Below are 17,047 nucleotides of genomic sequence, written 5' to 3'. Positions count from 1 at the left end.
CTAATATTTGGGATTCAAATTATGGTGTAAATTAAAACCTGAGAAAATTGAAAAATCTATAAGTGCATTATTTTAAGTATAATATGATTTTTCTTCTTTATTTTATACGGGTAAAATTAAATTATACTACAGTAGTTTAATAGCTTTTAAATATTAAAAATATATGTTTATATAGCCTGACATCATTATGACATTCAATGAAATATTTTTCATAAAAATTTAATTGCTTGGAAAAATAAAAAAAATAATAAATAAACTATATAAAAAGACTACCCTTGTTTTATACGTTTATGTTTTTTTACATTTCGTTTTCGTTTATATACAACTGTTTTCTTATTTTTACCAAAAACTAGGTTCCTCGCCTTGTTTCCACCACTTAGGTAATTTTTTATAACGTTACACATAATTTCAATAAAACAGATACATTTTCTAACGGATAAAGGTATTTTTATTATTATTTATTTTTTAATGAAATAAAATGAAACGAAAAAAGGTGCTTCATAAACTGAGTAAAACGTTATTAAAAAAATATTTAATTTTGCTTTTATAAAGTCGAAAAAATAAATAACAACTTAAAAGTATTTGTTTTTAATTTGTTACTCATTTTGATAAGTCAAAAAATAACTAACTAGCTTTTACTAGTATATAGATATAAAATACGAAGAATGATAAATTTGTTTTTGAAGACATCTAAACAGAAATTCTCTTTTCCAGTGTTTTTAATGTTATTTTATAAAGATGAACGCCAATTAGAATTTCATTTTCTGCGAATAATCTATTTAATATAAATTTAATCTTATCTTATATCAATTTGTATTAAGGAAAGTTTTGTGGAATCTTCTGCCTTTGTAGTATGCTAGTGTATGATTGGACGTGGCTTAGCCAGTTATTCTTTTATTTTTGTTTTGCGAATGAAGCTTTAGACTACCAATCTATAATTTTCTAATTCACTAACATTTATAAACAATGTTACCAGTTGTTTATTATACTTTTACCCTCTTTAGCTCCTACTTTAACGTTAGATGTGAAATAAATAAATTCTCTTGCCTCAAACGTATAACAGTACAAGTATAAACTCAAATCTGCTTTTATACATCACCGAAGAGTTAAACTTACGTTGATGGGGTTTAGAGAATATTAAACTAATTATCTATAGCCTACGGCCTTGAGTTATATTTAATCCTTCAACGTTTATATCAGAAAGGTAACGTTCTATAATGTAGCTGTCTGATCAAGAAGAGAATAACATGGAAACAGCTAAACGCGTTCGCACCCAAACGCACACGCATAATCAATTTGTTTATTGCTCTGACGACAGCTGTAGTACATTACTTTGACATCGTCCATCAGCGACAACTACTCTTTGTATCAATGACTGTACCAGTAACGTTTTAGCTTCATGCTAAATGTGATTGACAATGGTGTGGTATATTATTAACTTGCTTTGAGCAAAAGTTTCATGTAGCGGAAACGTAAGAGAAGCCGGTACATCAATAGATCAGTAAACATATTAAGAAAACATTTTTCTTTACGAATTGCTCCTTCACTTATTCATACACATGCGAGCGCATGCGCGCACAACCTGCTGAATTTAGTTTCTGTTTTATTTTTTCCAAACTTTCCTACTTGCCATTGTTAAAACTATTATAAAGATATTTTTTTATATTTAACAATAATTTTTTCTGATTGAAATAGCAAAAATGAAATCGTTCTACTGTTTCAAAAAGAAAAAATGGCTCATGATCAGACAACCTGTTGTTTACAAACAACCTAATTAAATTAAGTTAATGAAAAAAGACGGATTTTTGAATTTACTGTGCAAGATGATGATTTTGTTAAATTACTTTGTTCCCCCCACAAAAAAAAGTTTATTCTACAAAAGGTTTTTAATAAATTTAGTGAAATTTACAGTAATTTTTAAGCAAATTATCTTTTCTTCCTCTTTTTATTTACTACTGCTATGGGAAGGGAAAATACACACATTTGAATAGAAATTTTATTGTGTAGTATTCTTTTAAATTTCTTTTGCTTTAATTTTTTTTTATATCTAATTTACTATATATTAAAAAATTAAAATTTATTTATTTTTAATTTACTTATATTGCATTACTTCTGCTAAGTTGAATCACGATATATAAAGACATTATTTCACTGAAGAGGTACATTAATATGTGCCTTTTATTATCTGTTACAATCTTTCTTATAACTTTAACGCTTCTGTTTTACTCCAGATACAAGAAGCACTTATCAGAATGGGTTTCTCTGAGATTAAGAATACAGTTATCACTGTGATGAACAGAAGTGAAATTGTTACTAGTTTGGGCAAATATCTTCATTTTGATAAATCAGCACGTTAGGCTAAGTGAGGAAATCATTTTAGCTTACCTTGAGATGCAAGTTATTCTTGTCGATAGGTATGAATTTTTGGGAAGTAATTTTTTATTCAATTCAGGTTACCTTCAGCAGTTACAGTTGTTGCATGTAACGTAATATTTTATAGATTTATTGTTATTTATTTTCAATTAATTGATTATTTTTTCTGAACAAACAATACTGGACATTAAAAATAACTGACAACTGTTAATTAAATCAGTGAAATATAACAAGCACAACAAAACAAGTAGATATAATAATATATGTTCAATATATATTTCTTCTATTCAGTTATAACACATATAAAATATCTGATGAGTATATAAAAAATTATGAGTATGGTTATTAATATGATGAGTGGGTGAGAAAATTACAACTGTCTCGGAAGCAGGATGTAAAATAATCCATATTGTAAATGCAACATTTTTATAAAACCAAATATAACAATAATTAACTTGATTCCCACTTTAATATGCAAACTGTTGTCATAACATTCAGATATAAGTTTAGATGAATATTAGTAAAAAAAAAAAAATTATGTAGCATGTTAAGCAAAAATCCCATATTCAGGAATACAATTCTAAGTACACTAAAAAATGTTTATGTATGGACAATACTTTAGAGAAACATTATAAAAAGTAAATTACACATCAAAATAAAAATTAAATATGTTTCAACTGTTTTCTTTTACTTCCTTGTAAGAAGTACAAGTAAGTATTGTAATAGCGAAAAAATTCGGGTTTCAACGGAAATATCCATTTTGACCAACTCTGAATCCATTTTGACTAGTTTCGGCGTTACGTCTGTACGTATGTATCTCGCATAACTCAAAAACAATAAGCCGTAGAATGTTGAAACTTTGGATTTAGGACTGTTGTAACATCTAATTGTGCACCTCCCTTTTAATTGCAATCGACTGGACCAAAAATGTCCAAAAAAGCACTAAATAAAAAAAAAATTATTTTTTCACTTTTTCTTTACTGCAGTAATTAGCCTTCATTGAGAGCAACGATATATCATAAATGGTACTTATTTTCATTGATTCCAGAGCTATAGCAAAATAAAATTTTAATTACTGAAATATTTGGGTCTTACAAGGAGAAGGCATATCGGTTCTAATCAGACTTCATTTCCTTTTTTTTTAACTCTTTTTTTTATTTAAATATATTTATTCATTAATAAGTATTAACCTCCGATTGTAAAAAAAGTTTTGCAATAAATAATAATTTATTAATAACAATAAAAAAAAATATGAAAAAAAATCAGTATTTATTAGTAAAATAAAATGTTAGGTACATTTAAAAATGAGTATATGTCACTTATTAGGCGTACAAGGAAGTCATGTGGTGTCCACATCAGATTCTTTTTTAAAGTGCATAAATTTTATATAGTGTATTTTAAAATCCTGGTAAAAAATTGCATCTAGTTTTTTCTACAGTTGAAATAATTGGTTTCAAATGTATATAGTCTTCCTTCCTGACTTGACATATAAATTACTAAGAACTATAAGAACTAATTATCATTAGTTCAATTTTTTTTGGATTAATGATAGGTGGACGTTTTTACCTTAACTCCACAACAATGAATGTTAACATTCGTTGTACAAGAAACTCTGGTCAGAGACTCTAACCAGAAACTCTGGTTATTATATGTGGGTGAATGGTTGATCATAGAGCCCAACTGTGTGATCCCAGGAGCTGTGACCAATATAGGTACTACGGTTTCGAGTAACCCTAGCAACAACACTCCTTTGTTAGTTTAACAGCTTTAAACTCATTTCAATTTCAAGAACCATACTTTTATTAACTATATAATACATAAATAATTATTTGAGTTTATGAATATAAATTCTCAAGAAAAGTATATATGTTTTGGAACAAACACAAAATTATTTTATTGATAAATTTTTTTAAACTAAAACAAGCGAAAATTTTTGTAAAATTTTGAATCTCTAAATAAGAAATGTACTAATTTATTTACATAAACCTAAAATCGATAAAAAATACATAAATAATGTTAACTTCTATTAAAAAAAATTAAAAGTAAAAAGTAATATGTGTAATCGTGTTAAAGCATTTCGAAATTCCTTCTATTTTTTTAGTAAATTTTCGGTGTATTTCAAGTAAGATTTACTTCAAAAATTAGTCATATTTGGCCTGTTCATACAAACAGACCAATTTATTTAAAAACGGGGAAACGTTTTTAAAACAGGCATACTTAAGTGCTGGAAATTTTTCTTAAACTTTTCTCTAAAGTTTATTACAATTAAGTGTATCTAATCAAGATCTAATATTTGTTTTTGATAAATTGAAAATACACACGAATAAAATTTTCATGATTTTTAAACATGGTATATTCATGTTATAAATATGTTATATTCATGTTAAATATTCATTAATTTTTAAACTTTTAATATTCCTATTGTCTCTTTTATTGAGTTCAGAGTTTTTATAATTGCTTTCATAGTAATCGCTTATGATTTCTTACTCACGTACCCTGTAAATACAGTCCGTCGTGTACCTTTTCTTCCAACCGAGACTTATTTTTAGCTTTTTCAGCAATGAATATATTTTACAAAGTGGAGCACCCAAAACTATATCCAACCTCCGAGCCACAACCTGAAGGGCTAGGATTTTCTTTCCCGGTTTACTGCCCTTAGTCCATCAGGCCATATTTTGAGGCACTGGCCATTCGTCCTCATCCTACCATAAAAGGATAGGATTCACTGGTGGTGACAATTTTTTTCCTGAAGTTTCCGCAGAATTTACTGTTAACATCATGTTGGCAGCAGTTTTAAATACAACCAGCCGTTCTCCAGTTTACTTTTCTAAGCATCATAGGTTGTACATTCTAAGACGATCAAAATGTAAAGGGATTTTCAGGTTTTAGGAGATTCAGTTAACTACCGTTTCTATGTTAGCTAACACAACAGTAACTTATAGAAGTAAACCCCGTTGGATAATAACCAAATAAACTTTAACTTATCATTTTCGGTACAAAGTTTTCATTAAAAAAATTCACGAACAGTAAAAGATAAACTAAAATAATTGATGATATGCTAATTTCCATACATTAAGGAATCAAAAAATATGAGATGTTAAGTTATGAACAGATCCTGTCGAAGTTCAAATGCACATTTGGTGCTAAAAGATTATTTTTGCTGATTTTAAATATATTTATTACAAATTTTACGTTGCTCTCCGTGGGATTCTTTTCTAAGAAATTTATATTTACAATCATTCGACAAAAGGATTGCGACCACAAGTAAAATTGTTCTATAAAAATGACGAGTCAGGAGACCACCCAAAGAAAGCCCACCCCAAATACAATGTTAATAATATGCATCACCTATCATGACACAAACCAAGCAATTAGTTAACAAAAATAAAGATAATAGGTAATAAGGACGTTAATAATGAAGCCACAAAACATTAAAGTCATTCAATTAAAGTCAGAAAAGATAATAGAATCACAAAACAATAGACACCGAATTCTCACCTTCGACATAAGTCGAATTTCAGTAGAGATTCTTAAAGTTTAAATTATTTTTAACATAACCATTGCATCATCCCACGTGTCACACACTTCAATGATCATCCATGCTCTCAAAGATCAGCGACTTCATGTAGCAGTATGTGCCAGTTCATGTAGCCCCCTCAATCGTCTTATTTCTTCACAATTGTCAAGTAGATTTAGCCCCAAATGCTTGTGCAGCTTAGATACGTATCCCTTATTGGGTCCTTCATATCTCCTCACGAACACGTGGCACTCCAGTATATCCGTCCACTTCATCATTGCTAGCGAACCACAGAGCACCTGATGCCATGCTAAGCATCTTGTTTTAAAACCGTTTGATGATTTAATCGTTACTATTACAAGTAGTCCCCCACCATAACTCATCATAACTCCACATTGGTTTTAGGAAAATCTTACACAGCAATAATTTAATCGTCAAGGACAAATGAAACCTTCTACCAAGGAGCGAGTACATTCGTGCAAGTTTAGCATTCAGTTGTCTCCTCTTTCTTTCAGTTGACGTGATCCTTCCAAGTCAATCAACGATCTAGATATAACCGTAGGTACCGTACCGTATCCGGGTCAGGGATGAGAGTATTGCAAAGTTGAACGGGAGGGAAATTACTCCTCCTCATGGTAAACGTCACGTGATTCAGTTTGGTAGGGTTACTTTCACTCACCATCTACGTAGCCATTCCTTGATAAGGTCAAGTGCAACCTGGAGTTTGCCCGTGGCAAGGTCGGGTTCACCAACTGCCGCCAATCGCCGTGTTGTCTACGAAAGACAGGGAAAAATTGAAGCAAAAATAAACATAAAATAAATTATGTACTTATATCAATTAAAATTTATTGTTTGTCATAATAATACAACAGTCAATCAGGTAAAAATGTATCTAGTGCTTGAGAAAAGAAAGTTTAAGCTTATGAAAAAGAAGTATGATACATTTTTTCCCCTTTCATTACACACCGTCACCGCTGTTAAAAAATAGTAACCGGTCTAGTTTACTATCTGAATAATTTCATAGTATTGGTTTGAATGAGTTTTATGTATAAATTGATGAATGAATTCATTTTTTTTCTTACGTAGATACCTCATTCAACAGACTTAAGATCAATAGACTACTTAAGATCAAAAATATATTTTAAACGCTAGGAAACCACCAAAATTTAGTAATGAACTTTTATTAAACTTAATTAACAATCAAATTTTTGTGATTTATAATTCTACAAACTGTCTTATAATGTTGATATTAAACATTTTTTTAAAAACGTTTATTTTAAATTTACTTTTTTACTGTTAGGTTGAACTTACAATGTATATTTAGAGTGAACTTATTTCAAATTTATTTCATACTTGAAAGATAGGCTTTCATTCATATACACATACGTACACAACACCGAGCACCAAGACTTAAAAAAATAGAGCTAATATTTGTTTATTAACGCTTTACTTTTTCAGTGTTCACAAAATTGTTTAAAATGACATGTGTGGAGAAATTGACGCTGTCTGAAGTAACTTGGGATGTTAGTGTGTACACGGGTGTGGCGGCGGGAAAGGTGGCGACCACCAGAAAGCAGGCCGTCGGCCGCCGCTGGCGTAAACAGAAATAAATCAGCTACGCTGCGAGAGATTGATATTGATTCCACCCTAATAAATCTGTTTTACGCTACCCCTGCTAAGTGAAATCGAGTGAAACTAAAGCCGTTTTTTTTCTGGGTTTTTTTCGCTCTTTCTCCAACTGTACGACCACACAAATTAATGGATTTCTTCCACACTCTTTTTCATTTGTTCTGAATTTATGTTTTTAGTTATTTTTTGGTATTAATCACAATATACTAACCATTATTTTTAACAGGTATTTATACGTATTCCCTATTTCAGGTGTATAACTTAAGCGTAATACACAGCAATAAATGATGAACTTGCAAAGCAAGGATTCAATCGATTTTATTACTGGCTGCTCGTTTTAAATTTTGCAATATAGGATGCCGGAAGAGTTAAAGTAATTGTAAAAATTGTATTTATTTCAATTTGATTTTAATGTCCGCGAATGCTAGCTGGGAATTTAAAAATATATTTCCAAACGTTTATTTCAACTAGAAGCTTTATTATCGACATAATTCGTAGAAATTCCAATGATTTCGATATTTGACATATACAGAATGTACCACGAAGTTATCCCGGGACTTTCATAACCTATTCTACTTGCAAAAATAAAGAAAAAAGTGCATATAAGCGTATGTAAACAAATGCGAGTTACGAATAGGGAAAGACTTGGCTTGGATTTTAACTACCCTGGTGAAATGAGGTCCTACTGAATTTTTTAGGACGTTAAATAAATGGCGGAAACAATGGTTTATTATGGTTTTGACCTGAAAATGTAAATAAAAAAGGTTCCAGATCCGTATCTGTAGTACCTTTAGAGAAATCTAGGGTTAAATTAATAAATTGGGGTAAAATCCCTGTTTTTATGTTTGACCTACATTAACGTTATTAAATAGGTAATAAACACATGAAACTTTTGAACGAAACTTAAAAAGAAATTCATTCTGAACAAAATAGTGTAAGATAAACTTTAATAATATAAAGAATAGTTAGAAAAATCTGAATTTAATTTAGAAACACTAAATTACTATATTTGCCAATAAAGTACTTGTTTAATGCAAAAAAAAAAAATTCATTTTTGGTAATATATAAAATTTGTAAAAACAAAATTTACTGTTAAAAATTTAAAAAACCTGAATATTACACAACAATTGTATTATAAAATTTACTTAGATCATAATATTTTTGATTAATGACAGAAATGCAATAAATTATTTGAAAAATTATTAATCAAAAATTGGCATAAAATAACACTTATTTTGAAATACTGTATTAGTGTTTAAATCACTGTGTAAGGCATATTAAGTATCGGGTACTGTGAACTGTGCTGTCGGTAGCGAAGGTTTTCTGTGAATTTTAGTTTGTACGTGATCGGTATGCTATTGAAGTAATGCCGTACTTATTTACAAGAGAGGAATACGGTGATGTGGTATTAATTTTGTGTGTGTGTGTGTAATGGTAATGCAACACCTGCTACAGTAGAATATGAAATACAGTTACGCAATGAGCATACATGAACTTCAATAAATCCTAATGAAACGGTGGAAGTGAATTTTCAATACCAATTTATCGTCAATGTATGGTGCGGCCTACATCGAAATCAGCTGTTTGGGTCGTTCATATTACCTGGCCGCTTAAATGCTGAGGTCCACTTGCACTTTCTTCAAGAAGAAATGAACATGTTCCTGTAACGCTGATACGCAAAGTATACTTCCAGTACGATGGCGCGCCTCCCCGCTTTTCTTGTGTTGTTTCCGCTCACTTAAATCATCATTTCTTTCAGAAATGGATAAGTCGTGGAGGTCCACATTCCTGACCATCAAGATCGCCTGATCTAACACCTATAAATATTTGCGTCTGGGGACGTATGGAAAATATATTTTACAGAACAAAAATACATTCTCGTGAGGAATTAATTGTCCCACATTATAAATGCGGCTGAGCAACTTAATGATAGCCCTGAAGAAATAAAAAAAGCAACAAATGCGTAGAGAAGCGTGCCAAGAAATTGCTGAAAATAACGGGTATATTTTTGAACATTTATTACAAAATGGTACGTATAATCCACTTTGGTCTATTGTTTCTAAATTTTTTTAACATTTCCTTGTTTTATTCAACTTGTCTTATACCATTTTGTTCAAAATTAAATTCTTTACACGTTTTGTTTAAAGGTGTTATGTGTTTATTAGCAATTTAATAATGTTATTGTACGTCAAACATAAAAATCCGAGGTTTTTACCGCAGTTTATTAGTTCTCACCCAAGATTTTTTATAATAACCCCAGTTTCAGTTTTGGGTCCTATTTTATTCAATTTTTCAGGTCAAAATTACTAATTTTACCCTTAATTAGTCCTAAAAATTTCAGTACGACCTCATTTCACCGAGTTAGTTGAAATCCAAGCGAAATGTTTCACTAACCGTAACTTGCAAACGAAGCATTCTAGGATATATGTTTATATGCATTTTTCCGTTATTTTTACCAGTAGAAATAGTAAACCAGTAGTAAAATAGTGTACCAGTAGTTATGAAATTCCCGGGAGAACTTCGTGATAGACTCTATATTTTATTTTTCATTTTTCTTATATTTTTACTTCCTTGTACTTCGTAGAAGGAAGTCGCGAAGTTTTCGCGATTACAATACTTCCTTGTACTTCTTAGAAGGAACTATTGCAATCGCGAATAATTTCGGTTTTCAGCTTTCAACGGAAATATCCAATTTGACCATCCCTGAATCCATTTTGCCTAGTTTCGGCGTGACGTCTGTACGTACGTTCGTACGTATGTATCTCGCATAACTAAAAAACGATTAGTCGTAGAATGTTGAAATTTTTTATTTGGGACTGTTGTAACATCTAGTTGTGCGCCTTCCCTTTTGATTGCAATCGACTGAACCAGAAGTACGCCCATAATCCATAAACATTTGAATTTTGGACTTTTTTTTAAATGTAGTAATAAGCCGTCATTGAAACCTTTTCAACAGTATATCATAAGAGGTTCTTATTTTCATTGGTTCCAGATTAATAGACAAATAAAATTTTAATTACTGAAATATTTGAATCTTAAAAGGGGAAGGCATTCGAACCGATGTGTTCGAATCAGACTTCATTCCTTTTTTTTTTAATTTAAATATATTGATTTATTAGTAGTTATTAACCTCTGGTCGTAAAAAGATTTTTAAATAAATAATTCAATAATAACAATAAAAAAAATTATGAAAAAATATCAAATTAATCATATATCATATTAATCATATTATTGAAATCAATATCAATTAATGAAAAAAATTTTATGTACTTTACATTTTAAAAAGATGTGTATATGTAATTTAATGGTCGTACAAGGAAGACAAGTGGTGTCTACAGCAGATTTTAAATAGACGAACAAGGAAGTCATGTGTTGTTCACATCAGAATTTTTTATAATAAAATGAATTGCATTTATTTTCTAATGAATGTTTTATAATAATGTATTATGATAAACAGGGGTGGCCGTGATTTTATTCAAATTTTTCCAAATTTTCATACATTTTGTGACAAAACTTATAATTATAACTAGCCTTGCTTCGTAACTCTTTTCTTATTTATCCATTATTTCTGTGATAAAGGTTGAAAATAATGTACAATGATAACGCTTTATTTAGAAAAAAAATTCGAATGAGTTAAATGAGAAAAAATATTGAAAAATGTTACACAATTCATATTTTAGGGTAGCTGTTAATTTTCCCTCGCTCCTTAATCTGATATGTTTTATAGCTACGTCCATCATGACAATGGATAATTAAAAAGACTTAATAATATAAAATAAAATGGAATGAACTATTTATTATAATTGGTTCATAATAATGCATTGTACAGACAAGATAATAAGAATGAGTAAGTAACTACATGAAATAAACATCCCCGCATGTTTTGTCTAGGTGGATTAAAGAAAACCGTGATAAAAATTTGATCAGAACATCACGAAATACATAGTTAATAATAAAATAAATTATTGATTTGGTTAGTCCTATAATAATCCGTAATTTAAAAAATAGAAGTATCGATTAATATTATAGTTAATGATAATACAGAAAATAATAGATACAAAAAATTGTAATATTTATCACGATTTAGAAGGCGTAATGAAATTATTTTAGTAAATATCTATACACATTGTGTATATGGTAAACAGAAATCCAGAACATATTTTTCTTACTTTCCTCTCTATATAGCAGCTATAACGAAAATACATATAGAAGAGAAAGAATGCTTCGGACAAAATTGGCCATATCCTGTTTTCACGGAATCTTGACGAATTGACAGAGTCCAGAAAACCGAAAAATGACATTGAAATTTCCGTGACAAAATGTGCGTACGTATGTATGTATGTTGGCATGTAAATCGCCTTATACCTCCAGAACTACTTGACCGATTTTCACCAAACTTGGCTATTATATTTCTATAGTAGGAGCATTGATGCTATTAAATTTTCAATTCAAAAGTTCTGAGGGTAGGAATGCAGGGAAGAAAATGAAATCATTTCCAGATTTTGTATAATTAAGGTTATTTATTTTATTTTTTTCAATTTTTATAATTTCGTGAATATTAATAAAGTAAATAAATTTTGTAAAAAGAGTTTTCTGCTAAACTTCACCCCCCCCCACACAATAAAATGGTTTTCGGTGTTGGCCTATAAATCACCTTATATCTCCATAACTACTCGACCGATTTTCATCAAACTTGGTTAGATTACTTCCATATATATATATGACATTGATGTCACTAAATATTCAGTTTAAAAGGTTAGACGGTGGGGGATACAGGAAGAAAAACGAAATCGTTTCCATATTTTGCATAATTAAGGTTATATTTTCTTTTTAATAATTTTGTGAATATTGATAAACAACTTTTGTAAAAAAAAAAAGTTTTGCTAAATTTCACCCCCACCCCTAAAAATGGTTTTAATTTTGAAGAGTAATAGAAAGCATTACAAGGGGTGATTTCCGTTGCAGTGAACAATTATAATATTTTTGTGAACAATTATAATAAACCATCTTTTGTGTAATAGTTTTTTTGCTAAATTGCACCCCACTTCAAAAAATATTAATAATTTTGAAACGTTGTAGAAGGCTGTATAGTGGGTCTTTTTCGTTGCAGTTTTTTCTATTAGCATTTCGTTGGATTCACAAATTTGTTCCCCATCAAAGTGGGGTCTTAACCTAGCCACCCTCCCCTTAACACCTCACATTGCACTTAGCGGCTGGACTACTGCTGTAGCCGCCTGCTTCGTTGTGATGTCACAGGTGAGCGGTTGAGTTAAATAAATGGATAATATTTAAACGGATCTCAAGTACCGCCACATCCGTGCGAATGAAATTCGGTATGCGCGTTAGTTAGAATCATTGAATTAAATAAACAAAAATATTGTATTTAAATAAAACGATAAATATTTTTAATTGTGTGTATGTGTGTGTAAACAGTGCATCAGAAAAAATCTGTTCGACGGGAAAGTCAAACAACTGTGTTAGATTTCTATTTTTGTTATTTAAACATCTGATGTATACATCACATGAGCTCTTTGTGCGCCTATTTAAATTACATATACACATTTATTTAAATTAAAATTAAATTAAATTTTATTTCATTAATAACTTCTGATATTTTTGCAATTTTTTAAAATTTTTATTATTGAATTGTTATTTATTGGAATTTTTTTTTACAATCAGAGGTTAATAATTATTAATAAATCAATATATTTAAATTACAAAACAAAAACGTTAAAAAGAAGAAAAGGAAATAAAGTCTGATTTGAGATAAAGTCTGAAACCGATGTACCTTCCCTTTGAAAGATCCAAATATTTCATTAATTAAAATTTTATTTGGCTATAACACTGGAAAAAATGTAAATAAGTACAATTTATGATATATTGTTTAAAAGATCTCAATGAGGGTTTATTACTGTAGTTAAGAAAAACTCCAACATCCAAATTTTTTGGGATTTTGGGCTTTTTTGGACACTTTTGGTCCAGTCTATTGTAATCATAAGGGAAGGTGCACTACTAGATCTTACAAAAGTTCTAAATCCAAAATTTCAACATTCTACGGCTAATCGTTTTTTAGTTATGCCAGATACATACGTACGCACGTACGTACAGACGTCACGCCGAAACTAGTCAAAATGGATTCAACGATTATCAAACTGAATATTTCTGTTGAAATCTGTAATAACAATACTTCCTTGTTCATTCAAAGAAAGTAAAAATTCAATTGAAGGAATAATAATATTTTTTTTTTGTTTTATCTCAAAAAAGTCGTGGTAAAACCTTTAAATCTTTTAGTAATTTCATTAAAAATTCAATACTAGCATAATAAGTTTCCTTTTTTGTAAACCTTCATTAATGTTTTGAGTTATACTAAAATGAAAACAGTTCTGTTGTTTGGTTTAATAATCATTAATAATAATACATGATTAATTTATTAAATTAACATGAAAAAATAATTATAAAATTATTTCAGCTGGATAGTTTGAATCAGTAAAAATTTAGAAGACTTTTAGTTTCATGAATAGGGGATATATTTCTAAGCTTTTAATAACTGTTGCTTATTTCAAAATAAACTACCATTACTATCTATGGTTCTTCAATCCGCCGCCAACCTTCCATTTTTTTTGTAGCAAGTGGAATCAAAAGTCAGTTATAAAAATTATATATCTTCTTTAAATACATTAAATACATATATATATATATATATATATATATATATATATATATATTAAATAAATTTGGAAGAATCAGAATATTAAAACATTGGGTATCAGTCTTTCTCTTTATTTAACTTAATCATTATTTGTTTAAAGTAAATAAACTGTAGTACTAAACGCAACAGAAATTAATTTAATACCGTGCTCCAACTTCGTACAAATAATAACACTGACCAGCTTGGTTGGTTATTGGTTATTGGTGTTACTTCGCTTAGTTTCACGGCTTATAAAAATCAAGTACGGCGTTGCCTAACTTTCTCTTTCTTTCATTTACTGGCGAGAGATAAACACTCAAGCATTCCTTTTATTTCTTGTGCGAGTAAATTGAGTCAAACTGTGGAGTTGTTATTTGTTCGAAATTTGTGCGCTTATAATTGCGACTTGTACGAACAAAAAGCGAAAAGTATGTGATGACCTTCGTGATTTTCAAGAGAAGGGGATAAATCTGTGTTGATTTTTTTCAGAAATTGATTTGGTTAGTGTGTCATGAATTACTTGCTATTATGAAAGATACTACTCTTAAAAGACAAACGCAGATTGCTACAGTGGAAATTTTAAGAAGTAGCTACAACCCAGCAGTTTACAGTTAAAAAGTGAAGCCAGTGTGAAAAAAAATTATTGTAGCAGACAAAATTGCGTCTAAAATCATGGCAAATCATAGGCTAAACTTTTTGATCCTATGACAAATAAATCGAAATTTTTGAGTGATTGTAAATCTCTTAAAGAATCTATGAAATTTGTAGCAGGAATGAACTTCTGAAAAGAAAAATTTTCAAAAATTAGCTGGTTCCTAGTGACAATAACAAGAATAACTGAAGACTTGGCAGGAGATATAATAAATTCTCTTAACAGACCTTCATCCACATATTTTCATTTTATGAATGTAGGTAATTGGTCTTAAGTAGATTTAATCTTAAGACGACTAATCTAGCTGGATTAATTTATAATAAAAAAAAAACACAGAAGGCTCAAATTCATAAAAACCCCAACTGTAAATTAAATAAAAACCACTTAGAAAAGGATTTCCTGCCGATTCATCAGTTAAGATTGATAAATATGAAGGACTTGTTCTAATATGCGAGAGCTGTCCAAAATGTAACTTACGTCATGAAATAAAAAATCAACCATATAAAAAGAAAAATTTTATTAGATACATTTGAAAGGCACAATCTTGAACTATTTTTTACATAGTCGCCATTTAAATTGAGGCACTTATCATAACGACGCACAACCTTTTCACTTCCTTCTCTGTAGAAATCTGCCGTCTTAGATTTCAACCACTGGTTACACCGACATGAAGTTCTGCTTCACTGTCAAAGCGCTGTGTTGCGAACCAGATCTTCATCGCTGGAAAGGGGAGGTAATCGCTCGACTCCAGATCCGGACTGTAGGGTGGGTGATCAAACACCTCCCATTCAAAACAAAAAAAAAAGAAAAACCCAAAACCATCCAAGAGCTGTCGGATACAATTAGCCGTGTGTGGACGTGCGTTGTCGTGAAAAAACAACACTTTTGAGCACAGTTTTCCCCGACGCTTGTTTCGCATCGCTCGCATTAGTTTTGTCAGGGCTTCACAACACCTTTTTGAGTTAATTGTTTTGCCACGGTCAAGGAAATGAACCAGAAGTACTCCCTCAGCGTCCCAAAACACAGGTGCCATAATCTTTCTGGCTGACAACGTTTGCAAATATTTTACTGGTTTTCTGGGAGAACTCGTGTGCCTCTATTCCATGGACTATCTTTTTGTCTCACAATTGACGTGCTTTCCACATGTCTCATCCCCCGTTATGACACGATCGAATAGTGCGTTACCATCCTTGCCGTAGCCTTCGAGGAAATTCAGCGATGAAGCACGACGCTGTTTTTGTGGTTTTCCGTCAAGATTTTTGGCACACATCTTGCACAAAATTTGTGATAACCAAGCTTCCCTGATACAATTTTATGCAGTAAACTTCGTGAAATTTGGGGAAAATGAAGGGAGAGCTCCGTAATCGTAAAACGGCAATTTTCACGAATTTTATCGTAGATTTTCATCGTCAGTTCATCAGTTACTAGGCCGACCACTGCGGTTCTCATCAAGAACATTGATGCGGTCATTTTTAAACTGAATGCACCACTGTCTCACTCCAACTTCACCCATTATTCCATCTCCGTACACTTCACAAGTTGCCGATGAATTTCAATTAATTGGTTTGGGGTTTTATCCCAGTAAAAACCTAATCACTGAAAGCATCTCACAACTCGCGGGATTTTCTATTGAAGCGCACATTTCAATAATTCACAAGGAAAAAAGTAGAAAAATCACAGTCCACACGCTACGACAGCTTGATGCTCAGGGTGGAAATGTTTTGACGCCAAGATGGCGGCTTTATCCCCACCCATCTCCACGCTAGGCACAAACGTAAGTTACTTTCTAGACCGCTCCCGTAGAAAGCGAAGAATTATTCGTAATGTTTTAGCATTGTATCAAACACCAGTAAAACTTTTAATGAGTGAATATTGACAAAATGATGAAATATTCATAAATGTCGTGAACATCATTAGATAAATCCCTAGAGAGCTTAACCAGAGATTAAACTCTTTCTGCATTATCTTCTCGGTGTCTACTAACATTCATGTAAAAATATAATAGTCGGACTAAATTTTTTTTGTATGTGTTACAAATCGTTTTCAAAGTCGTCGAAACTTCGCGATTAATGTCCGCTGTTTCTGAACAGTATATTCAAATCAGGAGCTCAGAAGGCGCAGTATTATTTTTGTTATTGCCCCATAACGGAAGGATTTTTCGGAAGTTGAATCATGTTACCCATAATCA

General features: G+C 30.6%; 1 protein-coding gene across 2 annotated transcripts in view; it reads right to left on the bottom strand.

Moving 5' to 3' along the window:
• LOC142322993 (uncharacterized) overlaps window positions 1-17,047 on the bottom strand; it is a 596,487-nt gene that overhangs the window by 153,114 nt on the left and 426,326 nt on the right. The window lies entirely within an intron of this gene.

The sequence above is a fragment of the Lycorma delicatula genome, chromosome 4 (assembly GCF_047948215.1).
Source record: "Lycorma delicatula isolate Av1 chromosome 4, ASM4794821v1, whole genome shotgun sequence".
Taxonomy (NCBI): Eukaryota; Metazoa; Arthropoda; class Insecta; order Hemiptera; family Fulgoridae; genus Lycorma; species Lycorma delicatula.
The sequence above is the reverse complement of the archived record's forward strand: the minus strand, read 5'-3'. Positions and strand labels throughout refer to the sequence as shown.